The sequence below is a fragment of the Leptonychotes weddellii genome, chromosome 1 (genome assembly GCF_054177405.1).
Source record: "Leptonychotes weddellii isolate Sample4059 chromosome 1, ASM5417740v2, whole genome shotgun sequence".
Classification (NCBI taxonomy): domain Eukaryota; kingdom Metazoa; phylum Chordata; class Mammalia; order Carnivora; family Phocidae; genus Leptonychotes; species Leptonychotes weddellii.
Genome location: NC_138369.1, coordinates 82,303,581 through 82,318,173, shown reverse-complemented (window position 1 = coordinate 82,318,173; position 14,593 = coordinate 82,303,581).

The window sequence follows — 14,593 nt, the reverse complement described above, 5'->3', positions numbered from 1 at the left end:
GAGTCACTGGATCGAGTCCCGCATCGGGCTCCCTGCTCGGCAGGGAGTCTGCTTCTCCCTCTGACCCTCCCCCCCTCATGTACTCGCTCTCTCTCATTCTCTCTCTCTCAAATAAATAAATAAAATCTTTAAAAAAAAAGAAGGGGGCGCCTGGGTGGCTCAGTAGTTAGGCGGCTGCCTTCGGCTTGGGTCATGATCCCAGGGTCCTGGGATCGAGCCTCGAGTCGGGCTTCCTGCTCTGCGGGAAGCCTGCTTCTCCCTCTCCCACTCCCCCTGCTTGTGTTCCCTCTCGCACTGTGTCTCTCTCTGTCAAATAAATAAAATCTTTAAAAAATAAAATAAAATAAAAAAGAAGAAGAAGAAGATAGCAGGAGGGGAAGAATGAAGGGGAGGAAATCGGAGGGGGAGACGAACTATGAGAGACAATGGACTCTGAAAAACAAACTGTAGGTTCTAGAGGGGAGGGGGTGGGAGGATGGGTTAGCCTGGTGATGGGTATTAAAGAGGGCACGTTCTGCATGGAGCACTGGGTGTTATGCACAAACAATGAATCATGGAACACTACATCAAAAACTAATGATGTAATGTATGGTGATTAACAAAACAATAAAAAAATTTAAAAAAATAAAGTGGATGGCATTAAGAAGGTTGAGATAGCTGTTGGGCCCACCCATTATATTTGTCCTAATCCATGACTGTTAACCAGGTACTTCCTCCCCACAGAGGCCGACACAAATCTCTAGGGAATTTACTTCATTTTTAAAAGTCATGTTCAATATGTTTCCATATTTGGAAACTTTAAAAATGAATAAGTTTAAAGAAAATTAAACTTAACATCTACTTGTGAAAGATGTAATGTTCAATATATGGGGTGAAAGAATATTTTATATTTAACCAAAGGGAGTATACATTAATTTAAACAGCTTAAAAAGCATGGTATCAGGAATTGAGTGCCACAGGCACTGTTAAGAGATACTATCTGTATCCATTGAGGTTCTTTAGAGAAACAGAGCCAATAGGATATACATATAGGATAGATAGATAGAAAAAAAAAAAGGATAGATAGATAGATATAGATACATCATATATATATATATATATAGAAAGAGAGAGAGAGAGATTTATTATGGGGAATTGGCTCACTTGATTATGGAGGCTGAGAAGTCCCATGATCTGCCATCTGCAAACCAGAGACCCAAGAAAGCCAGTGGTGTAATTTAATCTGAGTCCAAAGGTCTAAGAACCAGGGGAGCTGATGGTATAAAGTCTCAGCCTGAGGGAGGAGAAGATGGATGTCTCTGTACAAGCAGTCAGGCAGAGAGCAAATTTTCTTTTCCTCCACTTTTTTGTTCTATTCAGACCCTCAACAGATTGGATGATGCCCGCTCATGTTAGGAAGGGAAATCTGTTTTACTTAGTCCCATTCAAATGCTAATCTTATAGGGAAACACCCTTGTCTGGAGACACCCCAGAGATAATGTTTAGCCAAATAGCTGGGCATCTGTGATCTCATCAAATTGACAAATAAAATTAATCATCACACTACCCAATACCCTGAAAGTTATTGGAATGCTAATGGCCACATACAGAGATGGGCTGACCATCCTCTTTGTCAGCTTCAACTCCTCTATGGAAAAAGTCCAGTTTGTTCTCTGGATCTGCCTAGAGTCAAGTTGCAAGGTGTCAGTAGTTTGGTGACAGTGTTATCTTTTTCTAAAGTGCAAGGGAGATCTATAAGGGTAGGGGAAAAGGGAGACAAATGCTGCCAACCATAGCCAGGGCTAGCTGACTTGTCTGGGCATGTTTTCCCTTGGGGTCACTTGGCATACAGAGTAGTCAAGCTCAGGTAATTTGAGGAAAAAGATCTTCCACTCCACATGATTGCTAATTGCCCAAGGAGCAAAACATAGTAGACATAACAGGGAGATATGAAACTCCAAATGTTGGTGATAACTGTTCTTAACCTTCCTAAAGGAACATTAAGGAGGCTTTCATACTCTGGTAGGGGAACATGAGTGTGTGAAAAACGAAACAGCAGTTGCTGACAGAGTCACTTTCCACCTGAAGGAGCTGTGCCAGAATCAATTTCTAATAGGAGGGAAGGGTAATGAGAGTGCATTGTGGATTTTAGTCACATTCTACATCACATTCTACATCTCTAAAAGCTTCTCTGGACAGATTGTAAATTACACTGACCTTAAAGAAAATGTTCACACTAAGGTTTTGGTTTTTATGAACATTCCACCCGGACAGTCTGACCTGGCTTTGGATAAAATAAGAAATGAGCCAAGAAACCAACTGAACCACATAGAGCCAAGGGTCAGGCCTGGTTTTATGATTGACTCTGGTTATTTTCTTGCCACCCATACATCTAGAGAGAAAGTATTATTTCCATAAGTGGTAACCTAACCCAAGGCCAAGTGGGGATGGTTACTTGCTCTCCCAAACTTGCTTTCGCTCTTGTTTAAATCAGTGTGATTATTTGGGTCTTTCCTTCAGGTTTCAAAATTACTGTTGAGCCCATCATATCATCTTTTGTTTGTGAGTAGGCTATTGGACACCGCACTAAGCAGGGCTCTTGGTTGAAAAGAACAGACACCAATTCTAGCATGTATCAGAAGCACACTGGCTGGGGAAGAAGGCCTAACCCACCACAGAATCTGTTTGCTCATCACAGTACCATGGCCTCTGCAGGCACCATGGGTATCAGGCCTTTGCATCTTCTCCATGGGCTCTGCTGCATTGGTCATGCTCTCTATGCCACCGGACTTCACCATGAATTACCACCAGCTGAACAGCCTCTCAAGATTCAGCATAGACAGGAGCACCTTATAAGTTGTACGGAAGCCACATGGCCATGCTTGAGCTCAAGCTGCCAGAGGATGGGGAATACAGGAAGGGTATACAGAGGAATAGGAAGGGTATACAGACAGCCAAAACAACAATGCCCACTGTACATGAGTTAGAAAAAAAATGAAAGTAACTACTCCCATGTGATATCCAAATTAAAAAAAAATATATATATATATACACACACACACATTAATATATACTATATCATATAATACCATATGTAAGTATTTTTGGGAAATCAATCAACAAATATTTATATATAGTAGGTTTGGATGTCCCAGTGAAGATCTTATATTCAACTCCTCAGAAATTGAAGGCCAGCTGGAAATATTTTTTTTCAAATTTTCACTCCTTTTTATTGAGGTATAATTATCATACAACATTGTATTAGTTCAGGGGTAGAACATAGGGATTTGATATTTGTATGTATTGTGAAATGATCACCACAGTAAGTCTAGTTAACATCCATTTCCATACATAGTTACAGAATTTTTGTTCTTGTGATGAGAACTTTTAAGATCTACTCTCTTAGCAACTTTCAAATATACAAGACGGTATTATTAACTATAGTCATGATGATGCACATTACATCCCCAGGACTTACTTATTTTATATTTGTAAGTTTGTACCTTTTGATCCCCTTCACCAATTCTACCCTCCACCCCATTCCCTGCCTGTGGCAACCACCAATCTGTTCTCTGTATCTATGAGGTGGAGCTTTTTTTTTTTTTTTTAAGATCCAACCTGTAAGTGAGATCACGTGGTATTTGTCTTTCTCAGTCTGGCTAATTTCACTTAGCATAATGCTCTCAAGGTGCATCCATGCATCCATGTTATTGTAAATGGCAAGATTTTATTCTTTTTTATGGCTGAATAATATTCCATTGTGTATACACACACACACACACACACACACACGCCACCACCACCACAATCTCTTTATCCATTCATTTATTGTTGGAGACTTGGGTTATTTCCATATCTTGGCGTTGTAAATAATGCTGCAATGAACATGGGGATGCATACATCTTTTTGAGTTAGTGTTTTCATTTTCTTTGGTAAATACCAGTGGAATTGCTAGATCATATAGTAGATATATTTTTAATTTTTTGAGGAACCTTCATACTGTTTTCTATAGTGGTTGCACCAAACCACATTCCCACCAATAATGCACAAGGGTTTCTTTCTCTCCACATCCTCGCCAACACTTGATGATAGTTTAATAATAGCCACTCTAAGAGGTGTGAGGTTGCATCTCATTATAGTTTTGATTTGTGATGATTAGTGATGCTGAGCATCTTTTCATGTACCTGTTAGTCATCTGCATGTCATCTTTGGAAAAATGACTATTCAGATCCTCTGCCCATTTTTAATTGGATTGGTTTTTTGTTTGTTTTTTGTTTTTATTTTGCTATTAAGTTGTATGGCTTGTTTATGTATTTTGGATATTAACCTCTTATCAGATATATGATTTGCAAATATTTTCTCCCATTTGGTAGGTTAACTTTTCAGTTTTTTGATGGTTTCCTTTGCTGTGCAGAAACTTTTTAGTATGATATAGTCCCACTTGTTTATTTTTGTTTTTGTTGCCTTTGCTTTGGGGGTCAAATCCAAAAAATTATCACCAAGACCAATGTCAAAAAGGTTACAGACTATGTTTTCTTCTAGAAGTTTCATGGTTTCAGGTCTTACATTCAAGTCTTGAATCCATTTTGAGTTACTTTTTTTTTTTAAGATTTTTTATTTATTCATTTGAGACAGAGAGATACAGAGAGAGAGCTCACTCATGAGCAGGGGGAGAGGCAGAGGGAGAGGGAGAAGCAGGCTTCCCGCTGAGCAGGGAGCCTGATGTGGGGCTCGATCCCAGGACCCTGGCATCATGACCTGAGCCGAAGGCAGACGCTTAGCCATCTGAGCCACCCAGGCACCCCTTGAGTTACTTTTTGTGTGTGGTGTAAAATAGTGGTCCAGTTTCATTCTTTTGCATGTGGCTGTCATGTTTGTTCAACAGCATTTATTAAAGAGATTGCCCTTTCTCCATGGTATGTTCTTGGCTCCTTTTTCATAAATTAATGTGTGGGTTTATTTTTGGGCTTTCTATTTTGTTCCATTGATCTATGGGTCTGTTTTTATGCCATTATCATACTATTTTGATTACTATAACTTTGTAAGACAGTTCGAAATTAAGAAATGTGATGCCTCAGCTTTGTTCTTCTTTCTCAATATTGTTTTGGTTAGTCAAGGTCTTTTGTAGTTCCATGAAAATTTTGGGATTGTTTGTTCTATTTCTGTGAAAAATGCCACTGGAATTTTGGTAGGGATTACATCGAACCTGTAGTATGTTTTGGGTAGTATGGACATTTTGACGATATCAATTGTTCCAAACCATGAACACAGAATATCTTTCCATTTATTTGTGTCTTCTTCAGTTTCTTTCACCAATGTCTTAGAGTTTTCAGTGTGCAGGTCTTCCACCTTCTTGATTAAATTTAACCCTAGGTATTTTATTCTTGATGCAATTGTAAATGGGATTATTTTCTTAATTTCTCTTTTGATAATTTGTTATAAGTGTATAGAAATGCAACAGATTTCTGTATATTGATTTTATTATATCCTTAAAAATCTTTACATGGGATTTGCACTGAGTCCACTGACAAGCCCCAGTGATTTGTACCATTTTTCCTGCCCTACACAGCTCAACCCATCCTCCACCCCACTTTTTTGGGGCCTTTTTATTAAACATTTGCTTCTGAGCTAGGTGCTATAGAGGGATACAATATAGGCAGAAGGGAAGATAGTTAATATTTACTGAGTGCTCATTTATTATTAAATGATCTAAGAACCTAGTTAACTTAACATCATCCTTATAACAGGCAGGAATGTTACCTTACAGTACACACCTGGTTTGAGGCCCAGCTCTACCACATATTGTGTGACCTTAAGCAAGTGATTTAACCTTTGTGTCCACCAGATTTTTCAACTTTCAAATGGAGATGCTTTCAGAGTTACTGGATGAAAAGCACCAAACTCTGTGACAGATGGTTAACTGTGAAATAATCTGGCTCATTCTTAAGTGCCTCCTCCAAAGGTCTTTCAATCTACTAAGGCTGATGGTGTGCCACCCTCCTTCTTTTACCTTGAGTGCTCCTTTTGTCTTTGGTTTGCACCTTCTTCATGGTGCAAACTACCTTCAATACAGGTAGTGAAGATTATTGGACAGCAGGGATTTTCACTGTATCCGTAGCAGCACCTAATAGCCCAACACAGCCATTTCCCCCTTTGATCACTGCTTCCTGGGTTAGTTCTAGATAACAGATGGATCTCATTTAGAGGGGTGGGGTAGGAAAATTACCTAGACTCTCCTTCCCTGAGGGAACTGTTCTCATTGTGGGAGATACAGAGGAACTGAGGTGTTTTGAAGGAATAGCAGATTCACTTCTAGTTTCTGTTCATTCCAGGAGAAAGAGAGAGGTACTGCTAATATTATTTAAGCTCTCTTTATTTCTGAGCTCAAATAGCTGAATTTGCATAAATGAGAGTGTATGATGTAATGCCACTGTGTAGCCACAGGCTAAGGAACTTACCCCATCTTAGCTCACTAGTGACTCTCATTCAGGGTGGTACCATACACCCTAGCTTTTCAGTAAATTGCAAATGAGATCATTAGGGGATGAGACAGGGGGAACATATCCAATCTGTGGAAAATGTTCTAATGCTGCATTAAGATATTAAGAGCCCTATTCACAGAAATCTTGACTGTTGGAAGATGTAGTCACTTTTCTGCTGTTTTTGCCTACTTTCCTAATGCTGAAAGTAAAATTTATGTTCCGCCTTATCCAGGCAATGTGCCTGGTAGCAACGTGCAGTTTGCATTTCCCTTTGGTGTCCCATGGATGCTCTCTTACCACTGCCAGTGGTCCCTATGGGACCATGGCCTTCTTATGGGAACATGGCCTTCCATGCCCAGGGTACAGAGAGAGGGGGCTCTGTGTAAGTGCTCCTGACACCTGCAGAGTGATCATTATATTGTGTGATTCATTCTTCACTTGTTTGACCATGTGCCTATAGGCCACTAAAACCTGTAGCTAGGCCCCTGCTCCTTTTACTGTAAATGGAATTTACAGTGCATCCAATCCCTGCTTTTTTTAAGCAGGCAAAATAATTTTTTTTAAAGATTTTATTTATTTGTCAGGGAGAGAGAGCACAAGAAGGGGGAGAAGGAGGCAGAGGGAGAAGCAGGCTCCCCGCTGAGCAAGGAGCCTGATGCGGGACTTGATCCCAGGACCCTGGGATCATGACCTGAGCCGAAGGCAGACACTTAACTGACTGAGCCACCCAGGCATCCCCAGGCAAAATAATTTTATAAAGTCCCTTTGAAGCGTAATCACCCTGGATATGTTTGTGAGGACAATGTTTTTAGTATTTTATCAAAATAAGCTCAAGCAGTTTTAGGATAGGGATGTTGTCTTTTTTATCTAGCTTTAGAACTCTTCATGATTTCTGGCATTATAAGAGGTCGTCAGGAATGTTTGTTGAATTTAATTGCAATGTCTACATCATAGATAATGGAGGTTGGGTTTTTAACATGGATTCCATGAAGTGTTGAAATTATATGAAAAAGTATATATGTATGTACATTTTTTGCCCTTGGGGGAGGATCCTGCTCTAATCTGGGAATACTGGTGACCGCTGTGAACCTTTTCCTCATATTTTGATCCAGGTGAGGGAGGCAGCAGTGGTGGAGAGAATGGAGGGAGAATTTGAGACAGATGATTCAACAGAGGCTGTGGGAGAGTCAAAGCTGAGAGATGCTGAAAGAAAATAGGCATATGAAGAAATGTGGGGAAAATTCTTGCCAAATCTGTCAAAATGTTACCCTGCCACATCACCCATAGATGAGGTCAATTTTCAGGGGCACTGGGAAGGGCTCTGTCTCACCTCCTTTAAAAATGTAGCTTTGGGGGGCACTTGGGTGGCTCAGTCGTTTGAGCATCCGACTCTTGATTTCTGCTCGGGTCATGATCTCAGGGTCATTGAGATTGAGCCCTGCATTGGGCTCTGAGCTGAGCAGGGAGCCTACTTAGGATTCTCTCTCTCCTCTCCCTCTGCCCCAAACCCCTGCCCCACCACTCACACACGTGCTCTCTCTCTCTAAAAAATAAAAATAAAAATAAAAATATAGCTTTGGTGTTACTGTTATACAGGTTTCAGGTAATAGTGAGCTAGGTTATTCAGATCAACACTCTTGCTGAAAACACGAACAAAAAATACTGCTCAAATGGATTTAAACAAACACTACTACTTTAAAATAACCAAAGACCTGAAAACACAATAAAGAATTTTCAAGTCAATATCTGGATGCTACCAAATGTTAAGAAGACTACTGGGTGATCAAAACCCCTAATGGTGTCTGTCAACACTGTTGTGACCACTAGGAGCTGGGTGGATACCAGGTAAGACCTAGGGCCCACAGAAACTGATGAGTATTATAGAACAACTTCCCCAAATTAATACACATGCAGATTAAGGATAAACCAGATCTCAATCTGCCTCCCCTGCCCCTCAAGCTCAGGGGGCTGTGGAAAAGCTTGCCTTAGCAATTAGTAAAGCAGGAGAATTAAAAAGAAAAGGAATAAAAAGTCTTCGAGAAGTTGTAGCCACAGACCACCCTCTTGTGGGTTTGTACAATGTGTACACTTAGGCTGGGTGAGCCAGAAACTTATAATCCATGAATTTGGTGTGAAGAGATCTCAATTGTTATTGCTCCCAAATGCCTGGCAAAACCAAAATAAAGGCTCTGGGGGTAGAGGAGAGGCACACCCAAACTAGGTTTTGGACAACCCCCATAAATAATTTAAGGACAGTGACCAGTTAATTCTTCAATCAAAGATAACCAAGCATCAAGGGAATAAGAACCAGCAAAACAAGAGAGAAGAAATAGACCCATACAGACTTCAGCTATTAGACCCAGGTTTAAAAACAATTATGCCTATATGTTTGTGGAAATAAATGACAATGTTGAAAATAACTAAAAGGAGGCTATAAAAAGTTATACCCCATATCTAAAAAAGAACCAAACTAAAAATAAAAAGACAGTAATTGAGATAAAAGCTCGATGATCATATTTGTGACATATTGACAATATAAGGGAGAAATAATGAACTGAAAGGTGGGGCAGAAGACCTTATACAGAATGCAGTACTGAGAGAATGAAAAAGAAATACACAAAAGTGTGTAGGAGATGTGGAGAATACAGTACAAAGTTCTAACGCTGCCATGCCAGGAAGAGATGAAAGAGATACTAGTACAGAGATTGAGAATTTCTCAGAACTGATGAGAGATACCTATTCACAGATTTAAGAGATTCGCTGGATTCTAAGCAGAATAAAACGAAACCCATGCCTAGACAACTCATAATGAAACTGCAGAAAACTAAGACATAAAGAAAATCTAGGAAAGCAACCAGAGAAAAAAGTTATCTTCAAAGGACCAACTGATAATGAACTTTTAACAGCATATCAGACTGATAGAGCTTTGATGTGCTCAAAGAAAATTAGTGCTAACCTGGAATTCTACACACATTCGAAAATGAATTTGATCCCTTTTCTTAGTCTATGGTCCCCTCGAAAATTCTGGACAATCTGAGAGAGGCGTGAAAAACCAGTGTTGATTGATTGCACTTTAAAGTGATGGACTAGGAGAGAAGTTCTTCAGACCAGTATTTGAGAAAGTTACAGAACAAGGTCTGTAGTGGCACACAGAGTTGGTGGGAAAGGATAGGGGTACTTGAGAGGTTGAAAGTGGCTGTCAAAGACCAACCAAGCCTGCCTTATAATTTGCCCTACCATGAATATAGCTTGTTGGTGGAAAACACCTGCTTTCTCCTTTCAGTGATTCCTCATTTATTGATGCATCAAGGACCAGTTCCTTATCCTTACCTTACAGGTAGGACTGATACTCAGAATATTTGACAGTTCTCAAAAGCCCCAGCACTCATCAAACAGAAAAGATTCCCAGGATCAGACCAGATGCTGGCTGTTGCGCAAGACCGGGGTCCTGGGACCCCTTGCATAAGTTGTTACCCCTTTAGTGGCTAGAATGTGGGGAAGCCCAGGGGAGGGACCAGAACAGCTAGGATGGTGGAGACATTCAAAGTAGCAGCTATCCAGCAACTCGTATTTCAACACATGTGTTGGCAGTACTAATACATACCAGCTGAATACAAGCTCTGCTTACAGCCCTTCCAATGGGCTACTTTAAGCAGCTCTCATCCTTCCTCCTTCTTGATCCCTGCCTCAACCTTAGCCTTTTGCATGTTTATTTGTTTTTAAAGATTTTATTTATTTTGAAAGAGAGCAAGAGCAGGGGAAGAACAGAGAGACAAGCAGACTCCCCTCTGAGCGGGGAGCCCAATGCGGGGTTCAATCCCAGGACCCCAAGATTATGATCCGAGCTGAAGTCAGATGCTTAACTGAGCCACCCAGCCCCCACCCCGCCCCTGCTGTTTAAATCTTCCAACACAGCTGCTTCCTTGTCTAGTTCTACCAGGAATACACCTTAACAAAAAATCCATAGGATAACATCCTTTTGCAAAACCTGGTTCATACTTCCCCTGGAACACTCAGGGATTGCGTATTCTCTTTTGGCAAACTGTTCATTCCTGATATGACTGTATCATTTTGTTGCCCTTAAATAGGCTTTATAAAATGAAAATCCAGGTTTATGCAGAAAACAAGAGGTATTTCTTTGCTTTATAGTCAGATTCAAAATAGGCTTCCCTCAAATGACAAGCTCCTTTGCTATATATTTGCATTAAAATTTTTTTACACAGTATGTTTATAGTAGAAAAAAGTTAGAAAATACAAATAAAACCACCTGTAATATATGTGTGTGTGTAAATAAAATGTATATATGATCCAGTTAGCTAACATTCACTTTATATATAAACTTTTTCAAGATAAAGTTATATCTGCATTCTTTGTCAATGTAGATATGCCAAGATATAGCCATATTTAGCAAAATAAACAATTTCTTCTTCCTAGTGACAGTACCTTTATTTGGATTTTAGTGATGGATCAAGCACTATCAATGTGAAGTTGTTTTGACATCAAATGAAAAGTCCTATAGGAGTGCAGCTCAATATGATTTGGATTATCATCTTCAGGTACAAAAGCATATCAGGAGCTCAGAGCCCAAGGACTTCATTTTTTTTAAAACTTGGGCTTGAACTACATTTGAATTCAAATTCAGTAATGCCCTTAGATCAACTTGAGCTGACAAATTCTTTAGAAGAAAGTGGAATAAGGCAATTTGATGGAAATTATACTGTGCAGTGCCTTGTCACTCCAGATATTTCACTTTTACGTTAAAATTTTTTTTCAATTAATTTAAAGGTAACTGCTACACACCGGATATCCAGGCTATTTGTCATTATTATTCATTTATTTATATGCAGCACTGTCATTTACAAGGACATAATTCTTAAGGAAACATAATTGCTCTAAACCTATCAACTTGCTTATGTAAAACTTTGTAAAATCTTTTCTCTGGAAAGAAAGTTAAGTATTGGTTGTCAGAAAATGTTCACCAAGGACCTCTGCATACCATGCACGCTTGGGCCTCTGCTCCTGGTCCCCTCACATCCGTCACGCTCCTTGCCCTAAACCCTAGGACCCTCAGGTTTGTATGGTATTGTTCAAAGAATAATGAACCCTCACCCAAAATTTGCTGATCAAAGGTGGCTTCCAGAGAAAAAGAGCGATGCGTGCTGTGAAATATGTGGGAAGAATTACTGCATTGATGCATGAAGTAAAAACACAAGTCTACTAATACATCCTGTATCCCTTTACCCTCTTTATTTGACAAGAACACAGAATCACACTCAAAAGTAGGAAGAAGCTTAGAGTAGGAAGGGATTTCAGAGTTCATTTTGCCCAACACTATTTCGCAGGTAATGTACCTGAGGCCAGGAAAGGTCACCTCACAAGACAACCCTGAGACAGAGAAGTCTCCAGAGCCTGTTGGTCAAGACTTAACATTGGTGGTCTTAGCGCTCCGACCGTGAAGAGTGGGGTATAGAATGTCCTGGCATGTGGAACACTGTGGAGGTCACTAAACAACAAATTCCCAAAATTCTACTACTATACTTACAATGTCTAGCAATTCCAATCTATGCAGTCACCTCCTCCATTTCATTCAAAGCTCATTTTAAACCCTGCCTCCTCTAAAAATTTTTATTAAACATGAAGTTAATGCATTCTTTTAAAAGGTAAAATTTATACCCACACCAAAAACAGGACTAAAAATTTAGATTTTTATGCTTTCAGGTAGACAAAAGTGAGCATTCCTTTATCCCCAAGCCCACATCACATGGAGTAAATTTGTTTTAACAACTTTTAAATTCTTAAAAGGTGATCATATGAAATGCATAGCACATCATAGTTAATCGATGCTTTTGTAATCAAAGCTTTTGCCTCTAGTGTCGCGCATCCATAAGCTTCATTCTTGGAAGACAACTCAGTGGTTCTTGGGCTCAATTTAGTCTGCCGATGGTTGGTATGTGATTATGTGGTCAAAACTCTTCTTATTCACTTCATGCAGAAATCCAGCTGATAACCTTAACATTTCCTTTAACAGGGAAAGTAACTGACATGCAATGATGAATCGGTAATGGAGCATGAAGATTACCCTACTTAACATTCTTCAGTGGTTCCCTAGAGCCTTCTCGATAAAGTCCAGATTCCTTAAACTGGCAATCATGGACCTTCAAGATCTGAGCTTCATCTATCTTCCCAGTACCATTTCTCAATCCTCCCCCTTCTTACTATCTGGCTCAGACATGCTAAACTACTTTTAGTTCTCTGGAAAAATTAAACTCTCTTCCCTCCACTTAAAATGCTCTGCATATGCCCTCTTGACATTTGTCTGGCTAGTTCCTACTCACACTGCAAAGGTCTGTTTACTTGCATACATCATTTGGAGTGTTATTATGAAGTAATGTCAACTACACCCTAGATACAAAAACAATCAATTCACTTTCAGTGAGACATCCACATTTGCCTTTTCATACTACTCTTTTGGAAAAATAGATAATATTCACTACTTCCACTTCCTTACCATCCAATCATATCTTAATCCCTTGCAAACCGGCTTCCCTTCACATTACTTAACTGAAAACACTTTTTTGAAGACTTCCAGTGTCCTCAGTCATTTAATTCATTGGCAATAGTTGTTTTTTTTCCAAATACCAAACCTCCTTAAGTTTTCTAAAGCCATCTAGACTGCTGGTCACCCTATTATGTTCTCCCTCTCTTTTCCTTTCGTGGCATACAGTTTTCCTAGGTGTCTTATTCTGTTTCTTCTCTGTGTCATTTACTGGCTCAATGCCCTCCTAAACAAATAGCAAGAAAACTGGACTTTTTGTGGTTCTCAAACATACCACATACTCTTTACCTCAAAGTCCTGCTCAAATTATGCCTCCTTTATGAAACTGATACCCCTGGCTAGATATTTTATTCCCAGAGTACTTTATTGGTACTTCTTGGGGTACTCATATTTGGTATATTATTTCATTATTTGTACATAACTGACCTCCTTTTGAAGAGAGAAACTAGGTTATTATTCATGTGCCTACTCACCACTTTGCTAAGTGATCTCACACACACACATACATGCGTGTGCACAGAGGGAGAGGGAAGAAGAGGAAGAGAGAGAGAGGTTTATTTTTTCAAAATACCAAGTAGACTTTTCCTCAAGGAATTATTTTTCACTTCAACTTTTTATGAAGAGGGGAATAGAATGGGGAGAGCAAGGTGTTTACAGAGTACTGAGGCATTGCTGGCTGAACTTCCATTTGGAATTCCCCGCCCAACCCCCCAACCCCCCCCCAGCAGAAAAAAGGCAGGGTTGAAACAGTTATCCTAGAAATTGACCAGGTAAGACTTTAAGATATATTGATCAATTGCAACCAACCTCTTGGGAAACCCTTTATCAATTTGCTAAGCTTGTCCATATTTTTTTTCCCCAGAGCTATTTTCCTAACTTTCCAGTCTCCTCTAAACCACAGAGTAAACAAGAGATTTAAACCCACAGTTGAAAACATAGGAATATACACATATATTTTATGTTATTTTATGTATTAGTTCATATGTGAGAATTTTATTTCTTTAAAATGGGATTTCTTTCAACCAAATCCAAGACTAAATTTTTATAAGTCTAATTTTCAGGCAGCACCTAGTATAGTGCTTTGGATATAATACAAATTCAGTACGTAATGGTTGAAAGAAAAATGAATTTATAGTATACAACCGCAGGACTTAATGTTGGTTAACTGCAGTGGGAAAAATGAGAAAAGATAAAGTCAAAGTGAGTGTGACACTTGGGGGCTCAACTCTCATCAATACCAGCTAAATAAATCCTTGGGTGCCCAGTGGTACATAAGGATTTAAGTATCCCCAACTGAGTGCCTTGAAAATAGAGATGTCATTTTATTTTGGATTACTTGGCAATGTGCCAAGTCTGAAGATACTTTCTCAACTGCAAGAATATCCAGGAAACAGAAATATTGGCAGCTCCACTATTCAAGTAAATTAGATATAGCTTGCATTTGTAATATTTTCAACTAACTCTTGTGACCCTCAATCACTCCACAGAGTAAGCAAAGTATTCAATTATTAGTCTCAACTTACATTTCTTTTTTTTTTTTTTTTAAAGATTTTATTTATTTATTTGACAGAGACAC